At 43.2% G+C, this 14,776-nt stretch overlaps 1 protein-coding gene across 4 annotated transcripts in view; it reads right to left on the bottom strand.

The window, feature by feature from the left end:
• Positions 1-14,776, bottom strand: part of LOC124722859 (fibulin-1-like) — a 649,840-nt gene that overhangs the window by 590,873 nt on the left and 44,191 nt on the right. The gene's annotated exons all lie outside the window — the stretch shown is intronic.

The raw sequence follows: 14,776 nt of genomic DNA, 5'->3' as shown, positions 1-14,776 counted from the left end.
AGCTCGTTCTGCCTCGGTGACAATTGAGGGCCAGCAGCCAACCTGTCTGCATGCTAGACGCAGCAGACCTGTACCTGGAGTTATGGTCTGCGGTGCGTTTTCGTATGACAGCAGGAGCACTCTCATGGTTATCCCAAGCAGCCTCGCTGAAAATTTGAATATCAATCTGGCGATCTGACCTGTTGTGCTGCAATTCATGAATAGCATTCCAGGGGGTTTTCTCCTGCAGGATAACACTCACTCACATACCGGTGTCGTAAGTCAACATGCCCAATCACCATATCTGTCTCCAATCGAGCGCGTATGAGACATCATCGGACGACAACTCCTGCGCCATCCACACAACCAGCATTAACCGTTCCCGTTGATTGGTTTGCTGATTTGGGGGGAGGGGGGGAACCAAACAGCGAGGTCATCGGATTAGGGAAGGATGGGGAAGGAAGTCGGCCGTGCCCTTTCGAAGTAATCATCGCTGCATTTGCCTGAAGCAATTTAGGGAAATCGCTGAAAACCTAAATCCGGATGGCCGGACATAGGTTTGAACCGCCGTCCTCCCGAGTGCGAGTCCAGTGAGCTAACCGCTGCGCCACCTCCCTCGGTAACCGTCCCTGCATTGACTGACCGAGTGCAACAGGCACGAAACTCCATCCCGCAAACTCACATCCGGCATCTATACAACATAATGGATGCACGTCTGCATGCTTGCATTCATCATTCTGGCGGTTACATCGATTACTAATTTAGCAGCATTTCACATTTGTAATGGCTTTCCTCGTGCGCACATTATCCTGTGATGTTGCAACGTTAATCACTTAAATATATTACCTAGACAAATGTATTTCCGAAGTGCCATTACTCTACAATAATTATTATTTGGTGTTGCGATTTTTCTCCCGTCAATGTATAATCACCCTGGGGAATAAATTCTCTAACTATAACCTTTCCTGAAACTGGAGTCTCGAGGCACAGGTTGTTTTCTATTGGGGAGAAACGATCAATAGCACGGCATTGTTTTCGGTTTGATTACGGTTTCCTGAATTCTACTTCTTCAAGTGATGCTTCTATCTCAGACGGATACTAATCCTAAATGCATGCATTTCCTCTCCTTGATTAAATAGTGATTTAGGCTCTTCGTGGAAATAAATGTTGGCTGGGCTCCTCATACATATGTGTACAGTCTCTAGACACCAAGTGTGGCCCTCACAGTAAAGAGGATGATGATTCAGGGTTAGAGTTACACGTCACGTTGACGGCAAATTTATTGCAGGCAAAGCAGAGTTATGGAAACAAATCGGCCGTGAACTTTCCGTGGCAGCCATTCCGGCATTCGCCTGAATTGATTTAGGAATGCCATGGGAAACCTTAGTGGGGATGGCTGAGAGTCCAATGTGCTTATCATTGTGCCAGCTTGTTCGATGTCACCATAAAGAATCGATGAAACGGAAATGAGAAGCGCTTCCAATTCTTCCTGTGAAACGTGTGACGTTCAATGAACGTACAGCGCCGCTTATTTTTTGTCGATTAGGGAAAATGACGATATGTAGATTTGTCTGAACATTACACAAGAACCACTGCGTGACAAACTAATCAGTGCAAAGATAGAAGCACTCGCTAGTGCAGTACATATCTCTGCTGGAGCGTATCAAACTTATCACGTACTTTTAGAGGGTACAAATTTGATAATTTATATAGCTTGGTATTGAGATTGGTAGTGTACAGAATGGCTTATTTGCGACTCTTCACTCGTGTCCGGGAGGAAGGAGGTTCTAACACTCGTGATTTAACATTTCCGTGATTTCCTTAAATCATTTTAGGCGAATGACGCGATAGTTCCTTAAGTGTGGAGAAGGCATATTTCTTTTCTTATCTTTGTCTGATTCGTGCAAATTTATTACTCAGGGCCAACTACCATATCACTGGGTTCCATGAGGACTCACCTGACTTAACTGTACAGAAGGCGATGGCATAGTTACCGGGACCTTGTAATTCACAAGTTCTTAACCTTTACAGGAGTGCAAGTGGAAGAAACAAAGCTATAAGTCGTGGTTAATGGAAAATATTTTTAGGGCTTCGTTGCAGGAGGAGGAGCACAAGGCCCTTCATTCAGTACTGATAACGTCCCCGTATCGATGCTAGCGGCTGCGGCTAACAGGACATCCGGTTCAGTAAAGAAACAGAGGACTACACTCAGGAACAGCAGCTGATAACAGAAACAATTGTCTTTGCTATAGTTTTTTGTTTATCACAAGTCGTAAACTGTATGTACTATAAAAAGCTCTTGAGAGTAGTTCACACAGTGTCGCTAAAATCATCAGTTGAAAAATGCTACATCGTGTTATCACACTTGCAAGCTATAGCGCAATTCATATCCTAGCCTACTGTCGGTATTCAGAGTGGCGTAGCATTTGTGTTCCATAAAGATCATTACTAAATGAGTTTGTTAGAGTAGCAATGTCTGATACTCTCTGAAAGACTGTAAACTGGCTCTGCATCGCATGTGCGGCAATGACAGCACTGAACTTCTTTTCACGTCATTTCTGATTATACAATACTCAAGCGAAAGTGTCGCATTTGGTGGTTTCTGTATTATAAGCTTGCGTGTTGGTTGACAGAAAACCCGCCACAGAAGCATACTAGTTTTAATTAAATGTCAACAGATGATGCGTCAGCTATTAAAAGGAAAAATGGAGTTTATATAACAATCCAACTCCGTTTATACTTTCATATTTAAGTTGTATGCGGTATAGAGGTTGAGGAAACTGGTGAAGATGTCTACGCTTGCACACATATATCTCTAGAAAGCAAGAAAGAAAAGATGGTTATTTTAGTAGACCTAAACAGAGTTTATTAACACATCTGTTTCTGCGTGGAATCAAGCTGGAAATGGTCTCCTTTACGTTCTGGTAAAGCGCCGCTGCCTAACCTCAATCACAGCTCATGGCAAGTCTTTGAAGCAGGGTCCGTTGCGCCCGCTTGTATTCCGACCTAAGTAGCTACACTTGGACCGCCGTATCCAAGAACAGTTCCTCAAGCCAAGTATCCGTGAACAGTTCCTCAAACCAAACATTCAATTCCGAAGCGAAGAGGTTCTGCAATGTTTTGCTGAAGGTGAAGGCCGCTGGCTTATTGCTGACCAATGGCTGGTAAGAGACGACGATTTTAAAACTCGTAATATCGCTGATGTTGTTGAATGCGACAGTAAGAAATTCCAGTTTGGTACCGTTTCAACGTACGTAAGAGACTTTTGAGAAACCACGTAGGGCGCACAATACTTGCCAACAAGCTTATAGCCGGCCGCGGTGGTCTCGCGGTTCTAGGCGCGCAGTCCGGAACCGTGCGACTGCAACGGTCGCAGGTTCGAATCCTGCCTCGGGCATGGATGTGTGTGATGTCCTTAGGTTAGTTAGGTTTAAGTAGTTCTCAGTTCTAGGGGACTGATGACCACAGCTGTTAAGTCCCATAGTGCTCAGAGCCATTTGAACAAGCTTATATGCAGTAGATGAGAGGCGTCTTTATCCACGATGTTTGAAGTAAACAACTTTGCAAATACGCTGCTGTCGCCGGCATCCCACTCTGAGTCTACACTTGTTAGAGCACATAGTAATAATTAATATGTCTATTGAGAAAACTGGGTATACGCGCTGTTGACATTCACCAAGCACAGTGGTGGTTCAGATTTAGATTTTCAATGGTTTCTATAATTCGCTAATGGCCAGTGCCGTGGAGGGGGGGGAGGGGCTGTCTTAGAAAGGTGCACGCTCATTTCCTTCCAAATCAACGCTTGTCGTCGTCGTCGAGTTATTAAATCTTAATCTTCTTTCGTTCACTATCGAGTCTGTAGACGACTAACATCTCAAAACAATGAACAACTGGAACGATGCGTGCCATCCTCTTCAGCGTCATACGTGCCCCTACGTTTCTACGAAACAATGGAAGTTAATTAAGCCATCACTCAATATCATCTGACTCAAAAGACTAGCCCTTAAAATAACATTGTATCCATATCTGTAGTTCATTTAGTAACGTCCAGTGTATGAGGACCAATGTTACGGCAACATACAATTCACTAGCGCTGGGTGGACAAGAACGTAGAAGGAAATCGGCCAAGGGTTGTTCAAAAGAGTTTATAATTTACGGATACCACTGAAAAATAAAATCAGTATGCTCTGACAAGAATCTGAACCCCACTTCTACCGAATATAACTACTATTTTGCCCACTGCGCAACCTACTCGCTCCGAGTAAATAATTTTAATGTCTTTCTCTTTGGAGGGGATGTCGGTAACAGATGCATATGAAGGGCATAGTCAGCTCTGTGTTGTTTTTAGTACATAATAATGTGAAAGGGAGGGAGCGCAACTATCGCGAAAAGCTCGTGGTCAGTTTCCGCAAGCTCGTGGTCAGTTTCCGCATCTGATGCGCAATTCACAGCCAACAGTTTCTTATGACACATTTCGGATATGATGCAAAACACTGGTACAAAGTCTGCTTATCAGAAACTCGCTCCAGATACCAGCAACGGTTTTCAAATCTGCTTCCTCCTTGTTTAGTAACATTCCTGCGTGATTTTTCTATTTTTTCCTTGGAACAGAGTACACATATAATATCACCGCTTTCAACACAGTAAGCTTAAGGTAAAGTTTGTAGTGCGGACTACCGGCGTGGCTGGGGGCAGAGTACCTCCCTTCTATCCCTCGCGGCATTAAAAGGAGGAGGGGTGGGCACTCCCAAACCGCGGCCGCCCTTTAAGCGCCCCCGCCCGGGAAATATCCACGGTACTCATTCTGACAGACGTCTGTGAGTGAATCCAGGTAGGTCCTGAAGGGGCGAGAACGAGGAAACATCCCCGTCTCTACCCAGAGTCTTGCGCTCTACCCACTAGACCACCACGGTCCGACATTCATTATAGTACCGTAGAAAACTGTCCAAGTATTTGTTATTCATTTATCCATGATGACGGTAGCTATGGATTAAATTACTTGAAAAAATACAGGAACCAACCGCTTTTTATATTATGAAAAGACCGGTTTCGGGTTTATCAAAAAATGGATCAAATGGCTCTGAGCACTATGGGACTTAACATCGGAGGTCATCAGTCCCCTAGAACTTAGAACTACTTGAACCTAATTAACCTAAGGACATCACACACATCCATGTCCGAGGCAGGATTCGAACCTGCGACCGTAGCGCCTAGAACCACTCGGCCACACCGGCCGGCTTCAGGTTTATCACTCATCTTGAATTGGCGGAATACATTTGTATTTACATATTTATATTTATAATATAGTTTATTCCAAATGCATTTTGAACAGTACAACAGTGTTTTATCCTGTAATTTGCGCATCTCCTTGTTTTGCATTTATATGCATACCACGCACACTTTTAGGTTCACTAATGCAGCGCAGCATTCGCCATGTGGCAATATATAAATGGAAGGGTGAAGATACAAATATATTACGCCAACTGAAGATGGGTAAATAGCCGAAACGCGTCTTGGCGTAAATAAAGCTGTTTGAAAAGTTGCTGGTAGCTGGATTTCTTCACGTACACATTTAGTTGTAATGTTCCAAACGCTAAACGAGTTTCAGCGTATTGCAAAAGACAATCGATCAGGGCGATAATTACCCGCTTTATATAAGGGATAGACATTAATCAGGGGCATTTCTGTGTGACATCCGCTTTGCTATTAGGCTTATCGTTACATCCTTGCCTATATGTAACACATACTTTACACTTAGAATAGATATCCTACCGTGCTAAACTAATAGCGATGTAATTCGTAGCGTCATCACTTTCCAATTCATAGTCATTCAGCTATATCTTCTTGAAAGTAGCCAATTTTATAAATACATCAAAAAATTTGAAAGATTTCCTCTAATAAACAGTAGGGGAGAGTGTTGTACATGGAGGGTGGAGAGTAGTGTAACTACGCGCGCATTAAGTTTCCTAGTCTGTGTTTCAATCTAGTGACCGATTTTAGAATCATATGAAGACATGCACACTAGGAACTGTGAGAAGCAGATTCCGGCATTTTCTACCGTTTCTGTTCTTGTGGGACAAGAGGCTATACTTTCTGTAGCGTTTGTAAATTTTACGTGAAAAGAAACTCCGCATACAGGCTTCGGCGGACCTATCAATACCGAACGGCTGCCAGGTCGACCTCTGCCAATGACATCAGTGGGTGCGGAATGGAGGGGAGGGCAGGGTGTCAGCAACAGCTCTCCAGGCAGTTGTCAGTTTTCGTCACCTGGAGCCGCTATTACTCGGTCAAGTAACTCTTCAACTGGCATCACGAAGGCTTTGTGCACCCCATTCTAGTCCTCCCACCAAGGAAAAATCCCGGCAGTACCCGAAATAACACGCATCCTCCACGTGGCACTCAGCCGCACTTACGACTCAGCTATGGTGGCCGACGTAAGTATTATGAATTCTCCGTATGTAAGTGCTGAATAATGTGCTGTTTGGAGCATACTTCAGTTACAGACTGCAACGGTGATTAAAATTTTGTTCATTTCTTAAACGAGTTACATAACGTGTGGACGGTGAAGCCACACGTAGTCACTCATGCAACACCTTGTAACTTGAAACGGAAGGAGGTATTCTACCGTGGAAACGTGATATTTGCAAATGAATGAGTTTCTTCAACATCTTCACAGTTTTTCCTATCTCGAAAATGGAAATTTGTGTTAGCCAACAGCTTCTATTTAAAAAAAACTTTTAACTTGTAACTGGATTTTTGATAATACATCTTCTTAATTTGATTTCATTTACTGATTATTGGTGAAGAGTAGAGTGATACTGTAACACATAGACTGTTCAATACAATATTAACAAGATCTTCTGGACTGCAGCACTTTCAAATTTGAATAAAATATTTCAAAGTGCATGTACTTTGAACCAGTCTTTCACATTTTGAAAAACCTCACTTTTTCGGTGTAAATTTTGAACCTTCAGAATAAAATTGCACCATACAAAGTCAATGCTGTTATACCAAAATGGAATAAGAAAATACACTGCGCAACAAAATTAAACGGTCCCTTTTCGAAATTCCATAATTGCCTCCCATTACGTCGTAGAAATCTGAAATTTGGCTGAAAGGTACGTACGACCTTTCTTTGTAGTGGTACAAAAGCTTGGAGCCTTGAGAGTCGTCCCCAGGCTCGGCGACGCTTCAAACAGCAAGATGTGAACACATGTGAAAAGAAGGTCAAAGATCAGAGTTTCATGCGAGGTGCAAGGTGGGTTAATGATGTCACTTTGGCATTAAGTTTCATCACAATCCTACCCACGTCACCGAGGACGTGTCTCACGATAGAAATGTCGCCATACCCCCTATTATCCACATTTTACCCCTTCTTTTGACACCTCTATGATGGGGGTCAAAACCGCGACACCCACAGTTGAAATAGCGCGGTTTTCTTATTGGTGGCCGATGAAAACATTTCAGACACACCACCACTCACAATCGACACGCAAAAGCCTGAGAGGGTGGCTCAGAGGGCGTCAATGAAACCACCCTTTTCCTTCGGACTCTGATTCCCACACATTTAGCAGTCCAAAACGACAGTTCACAGTGCGATGACAACAGGACGACGTTCTTGACAACCTTTGACACGGCTGACATCCCTCGGGCGAGTCAACCTTTCTGTAAGGAAACTGTGAGCTTGAAACCCCAATGAACGTGAGTGCACCCTTTCACAGTGCAATGTGACAGCAATTTTTGCTCTGGTGTACGTTCAGTGGGGTCGCTGACACACAATATCCTTAGCGAAAGGTTGATTGGTCTGGCCATGTCAGCAGCGTCAAATGTAATCAAGAGAATCGTCCTGTTGCTCATCACACTGTGAAGTATCGTTTCCGCTGCGAAATATGTGTAAACCAACGCCCAAATGGAAGAGCTGGTTAGTCCCGTGAAACTGTCAGAAAAAAAGCCTGTACCTTGCAAAAGGTGGGGTAGAAGATTTTATTTTTTTAACTCGTTCATATTGTTGGAAAGGTTAGAAAACCAAGTTTTGCCAACCAAATTTCTCTTGGGTAAACTTTCTGCAGTCAAAAAACTTCGAAAATTTCGGACTTTCTTCAGTTTTTTTCAAAATATCAGTTTCATTTCTACTCCCAGTATCTAAGGCGCTACAGCGCGTCAAAAAATACAAATTTTTCAAATTTCGAGCAAAGTGACAAATTACCTAATTTTTGAACACTGTCATTTCAGTTTCTATTTGTGTAGTATAAACATATTACTCATCATGTTATTCATCACACCGGTAGCGGGAGAAGACAGCGAACCGTGTGATACGTTAGTATCGGCCGTGTCTGATCGGTTTATTGCCTGACGCAACTCATCATCCATTGTTGCTTCCTCGGGCCGTTCTATTGCGTACGCTGAAAGTGGCCACCTCTATTTACAGGATATGTTGAGACTCGAGGAAAAAAATGGATTTATCAGAATATGAGAAGTTCACAACGAAAGGACATTTTACAATCCGGCGATCAGAAACGTGTTGGTCAGGGGTTCCTTCTGACATGACTATAGAACAAACATTGATGAGAACCATGAAGAGTTCTGGAGGACATACTTCTGGCCGAGGAATTACGGATAGTATATTAACCAGATGGACATTGGGTATGATTCACATGCAGAACATTTGTGAAGAAATTGAGTCGTATTGCGAAGTGAGCGCAGTAACATCAGAACAGCATGTAGATGTAAGAAGTTGTCGCATCGAACGAGATGGCATAGACTTGCGTAAGCTGCGTGATTGGTTTTCAGTGCACCCTCCCTTCCCTGAAAGTGATTTTATAATGTCTATCAGCAATGGTGTTGTCGGAACAGAGGATGTTAATTGTCGTATGTGTCACGAAGAGGGGAAAAAGGCATGAAAAGAATAGTTGGTGACAATTTCCACGATGTAAAGTTCCGTAGAAAAGATAAAGTTGTGACACTCCTTTCTGCGTTCAATTCTGTAAAAGCTGGGAGCACTAAAATTAATCCTGTTGATCCTTTAACTATTTTCCAAAGGATTTGTGTAATGAAACAAAGTGAAGAAGAGTTAAAAGCCTTTCTGAAATATGAACTTGCTCCTTACCCAATGTCCCTATTCTCAGAAAAAGGCATGCGAAAAGGAACAAAATCTTCTTTCTACAATGCCTTCGTTCCAGTGGAAGATATGAAGTCAGTTGGACCGAGTAAATTTTTTGTCATTGATGGAGGGTACCTTATCCACAAAGTGACTTGGACTCGAAATGTTTGCTTGAAGTCAACAGCCCAAAGCTATGTTTCTTACCTGCAACGTCATTTTGGATCTCAATTTGCTATTTTATATGATGAGTATCCATGTGAAGGAGACAAAGGTAGCACAAAGAGTGCTGAGAGGATTCGTAGGTCCAAAAAACATTCTTCTGTTGACGTTGTGGTTGATTCAGAGATGGTAAACCAAGTCCCTCAGGGTTAGTTCTTGTACAACGAACGAAACAAGATGCGTTTGATCACACTTCTTAAAAAGGAATTTCTGGAGTGTAGCATTGAAGTACACCAGGTACAAGAAGATGCTGACGTTATGATTGTAACATCTGCCATTTCAAGAACCAAAGATTTTAGAAGTGTTGTCATTGTAGGAGATGATGTTGACCTGCTTGTGCTCATGACCGGTTTGGGGCGAGGCATTGAAAACTTATTTTTCTTAAAGCCAAGAAGAGGAAATGCAGAAGACAAGTGGTTTTCCACCGCATCTTACAAGTTTGACAGTGAATATATTCTGTTCACTCACGCCTTTAGCGGATATGATACAACATCCGCTTTTTTTGGTCAAGGAAAAATTAAGTGCTGCAATATTGTTGCGAAAAATGAACACCTAACCTCAGCTCTTTGTACGTTCAAGAAACCACGTGCTACCCGTGAAGAAATAATAACAGCAGGAGAACAGGTTACTATCGCATTGTATAGTGGAGTTGCCAGCAGTTCCCACACACTAGACCATTTGCTGTACCAGCTATTCGCCAAGTCTGCCACAAAAAGCAAACTGAATCCTGAATCTTGCACGGTTGCCACCTACACAAGATGCTGCATAGCATCATTCGTTGCGGACTTACCAACAAGTCCAAATTTCGATGGGAAACTGGAAACCTCCTGAGAAATGGGGCTGGAATTACAGTGACCACGGTCCAATACCCGTTATAATGAGACAAGATCCAGCACCTGAAGCACTTCTTCACATGTTTCATGCTCATGCAAGCTGAACTGTGGAGGGGCGTGCTCCTGCAGGAAAGCGGGTTTGAAATGTTCTTCAGTTTGCAAGAAATGTATTGGGGTCAACTGTGAAAACGTGCCAAAATTTTTATATGAAGACAGTGAAGAAGATGTCATGGAGGATGTTGAGGAAACCGCTGACGAAGTCAACGAATTTGCTGAGGCTGACTCGCTATTTAAAGAAGAGGTCAATCTGGGATCAGCTCTATGTACTGACCCTGAATCCGTAAGTCAAGGTATTTCTGGTGACACTGCGGAACCTGGCCCATCAAAACGTTGAAAGTTATGCTCATATCTGCCTCAAGTGCGCTAAAGTGCGATATTACAAGTATTACACACCCAGAACTGTCAACATTTTTTAGTAACTGACAATGCATTTTAATTGTAATAAAGCTACTTATTTTTAATGTCAACTGTGTGGCTTTTATACACAAGAATAATTACCTACCTAATTAGGTCGCCTATTGCAGCTAATAATAGTTCAGTTTCCTGAGACTATTTTGTGCATGTGTGTGTGTGTGTGTGTGTGTGTGTTCAAATGGCTCTGAGCACTATGCGACTTAATTTCTGAGGTCATCAGTCGCCTAGAACTTAGAACTAATTAAACCTAACTAACCTAAGGACATCACACACATCCATGCCCGAGGCAGGATTCGAACCTGCGACCGTAGCGGTCGCTCGGTTCCAGACTGTAGCGCCTAGAACCGCACGGCCACTCCTGCCGGCTCTGTGTGTGTGTGTGTGTGTGTGTGTGTGTGTGTGTGTGTGTGTGTGTATGCCTCTTAATGATGTATTTTTATATTTATAGTTTTACAAATACCAGGGCTGAGGTGGCCCATAGTGAACTTCAGGTAGTGATGTAAGAATCACAATAGTTGGGTGCCCAGCAATCCTCATGTTGCATACAGAGAAATTGAATACCTGAAAGTGAGGTGGTAAATCCCAACATATAATGTATTTATACTACACAAACAGAAATGGAAAAAATAGTGTTCAAAAATAAGGTATCTTGCTACTATGCTCAACATTTGAAAACTTTGTATTTTTTAAGGCGCTGTAGCGCCTTAGATATTGGGAGTAGAAAAGAATGGCAAGAATCAAATTTGTAGAGAATTTTGTGCTCTTTAAAAAAGAAAATAGACGTTAAAACGCTAGGAGCAAAAAAACTGAGATATTTTGAAAAAACTGAAAAAAGGCCGAAATTTTCCAAATTTTTTGACTGCAGAAAGTTTTCCCAAGCGAAATTTTGTTGGCAAAACTCGGTTTTCTAATCTTTCGAACCATATGAACGAGTTGAAAAAATACTCTTCTACCCCACCTTTTGCAAGGTATATCTGCTATCGCGCGAGTTCAACGCTGAGTGTCGCGGTTCTGACCACCATCGCAGAGGCGTCAAAATAAGAGGTGAAATATGGGAAAGCGAGATGTGACAACCTTCCCATCGTGTGACAGATACGGTGACGTTGGGCAGAATTCTGGTGAAATTTAGTGCCAATATAAACTTATTAACACACCTTACACCTCACATGAACTTCGAACTCTGGCCTTCTTTCCTCATGTGTCGACAGCTTGCTGTTTGGAGTGTCGCCCTCCTTTTGCACCATTACAGAGTAAGCTTGTAGGCACCTCTGAGCCAAATTTCAAACCTATGCGTTGCAATGAGACACAATTATAGAGTTCCGAAAAAGTGACCCATTAATTGTGTTGCACAGTGTATATTTAACGTCTATTGCCGTGTTCTCTCGAGGCGAAAGTCAGAAGAGTGTTCCAAGATACAGCACTCTCCTGTTCACTAGGAGCAACAAGTAATTACGTTCTACAGATAGACTGTCTCAATAAAACCATCACGGAGTTGGTCTCTAGGAAGAATATTGCTACAGCCTCGTGCGTGGCTGTCGTAGTTCCTAGTGAGTATCTATACCTTTTCTCAGTTGAAACGATGAAATTAGTGATAAAATTGAAAACGTTCGCCGCCAGAAGCTACGAGGGGACTTCAAAAAATAAGTTATACCTTACTGTGGCAAGCCAAGTCACATCAATCCCGAGTCCGGCCATCCTGATTTAGGTTTTCCGTGATTTCCCTAAATCGCTCCAGGCAAATGCCGGGATGGTTCCTTTGAAAGGGCACGGCCGACTTCCTTCCCCGTCCTTCCCTAATCCGATGAGACCGATGACCTCACTGTCTGGTCTCCTTTCCCAAACAACACAACCAAGTCACATCAAGTTTCTGTAAACAACGGTCGGAGAGTTCTACCAGTCGTTCAGTTCCTCGACGATAGAAATCCGGTTCCTGGTCACGGAGCCATTCGAGAACCGCTGTACAAACGACTTCTGCGACTGATGCGAATCAAATCCTCGATTGGCTGTATACAAGAAATGTATTCGCAGTTGCGAATATGGACAACCATCGGCTGAATAATAGATTGACAGCAATGAAACTTGTGCCGGATCAGGACTCGAACCCGGATTTCCCACTTATCTCGAGTGATTGTCTTATCATTTTGCTATCAAATCACGATTCACACGCAAACTTCCATATGTCGTCAACCATGTGTCTGTAAGCTGTACTCTTACATCCATTATGCATATTCCTGTACAGAGGAGACATTTCACTTGAAAGTCGCTTGCCCGGTGTCCGAGGACAAATACGACATTGCAGTGCCTGTGTTATTCCGAATTACAATGCAAAGTTCCTTCGGGCATGCATATTGCGCCGACTACAGCTATTATGAAATATCAGAAATATATTCGCATTTGCGAATATGGCCAACCATCAGCTGTATAATGGATTTAAAACAATGAAAATTTGTGCCATACCGGGACTCTAATCCGGATTTCCCGTTTATCGCAGGCGGCCGCCTTATCATTTGGCTATCCGAGCACGTCTCACGGCCCAGCAATATTGTATTTATCCGCCAATGTCGGGAAATGGACTTTCAAGTAAAATGTCTTCCCTGTACGGGAGTGCACATAATGGGGTTGTTTGGGGGGAAGAGACCAAACAGCGAGGTCATCAGTCTCATCGGATTAGGGAAGGATGGGAAAGGAAGTCGGCCATGCCCTTTCAAAGGAACCATCCCGGCATTTAGGGAAATCACGGAAAACCTAAATCAGGATGGCCGAACGCGGGATTGAACCATCGTCCTCCCGAATGCGAGTCCAGTGTGTACACATAATGGATGTACATGTACTGGTTGTAGACACATAGACGTCGTATGGAAGTTCGGGTCTGGCCGTGAGTCGTGCTCGGATAGCCAATATACTGTGATAATTTTACGGTGAATCCGTGTGCAATTTAGTTTTGTCTACAAGAATGTACCGTCCCGTTTACTACAACTTGTTGCAACGCGCGTTATGGGCAGCGCGTTACAACGCTATCATGTGTACAAGGCCTTAGTTGAGGAACAGCCCCGGCCCCACTTCGTGGAAAGCGGTCGGTTAGCCGCGTACGCTAGGTTGGAACTGACTGTCGCACGCGGATATGTGCCGAGCAAGACGGCGGATCATGCGCATGCGCGCACAGAAAGTCAGAGGTGCCTGCCATTGGCTGTCTATATGTTATGTACTGGCAAATTACCTATTATATTAAACCGTAATTTGTGGGAGAACAAGGCACTAAGTAGATAAAATCCCGATGAGTATTAACTGTTAAACGAGATCTTATTAACTGATAAGAAATTTACTTAGATGTTAAATTCAGCTTGTTAGATTATAAAACCACATATGATCACCGCTGTATTGTATGGTTCCGCACTATATCGTGAAGGGATGAACAAAGTTACGGTATATGTCCGTAACGCGAGAACTTCTCAGGATTAGGAGAAGGTGGAAATAAAATAATTTCCATTATACATGGAGTAATGCGTCATTTTGTTAACGCGAAATTTGACTAACGTTGTTATGTTATGGCACCACATTGCTACGCATTCATGATTGACTGGGTGTGTAAAGCTTAGGGCATCATTTATGACTTTATGCACAGATGGTCAACGTTGTGTTAGGAAACCTGAAATAACTTAACCAAACATACATTAACTATAAATATAATATGTAAGATCGTCACTGAGCGTATGCTAAAGGGAATTGTGCAAATGGTCACAGGCTTGTTTGACTTTCGAGAGACAGCAACAGGAATGTTGAGAAAAGAAAAACAAATACGCCGCACATCTCGCATAGAAAAATTCAAATTCAGGGCAGAAATTATACGTATATATCAGCCCCCTTCGCCAGCCAGTGGAGATAGCGCAGATAAAGTACGAAAATAACGGCTGGTATAGAGGCGCACAAGCAGTTCTTATTCCCTCGCTCCATCCGTGACTGGAACAGGAACTTTGGCTCTGCGACAGCGACTGGTGCAGTATAGCCGCAGCTTGGTCCACAGCGTTGGCTCGATTCCAAGGCACTGTCTGTTAGCTGGGGTGCTCCCTCACAAGCCACAAGCCCTCATCGCTGGCGTACTGAGTGTTACAGAGAGACTATTCCTGTGCTACAGTGACAGTCGATGGCGCGCCGTGGTGTTTCCTACGAACTG

The sequence above is a fragment of the Schistocerca piceifrons genome, chromosome X (genome assembly GCF_021461385.2).
Source record: "Schistocerca piceifrons isolate TAMUIC-IGC-003096 chromosome X, iqSchPice1.1, whole genome shotgun sequence".
Lineage (NCBI taxonomy): Eukaryota > Metazoa > Arthropoda > Insecta > Orthoptera > Acrididae > Schistocerca > Schistocerca piceifrons.
This window is presented reverse-complemented; position numbering and strand designations above follow the sequence as displayed.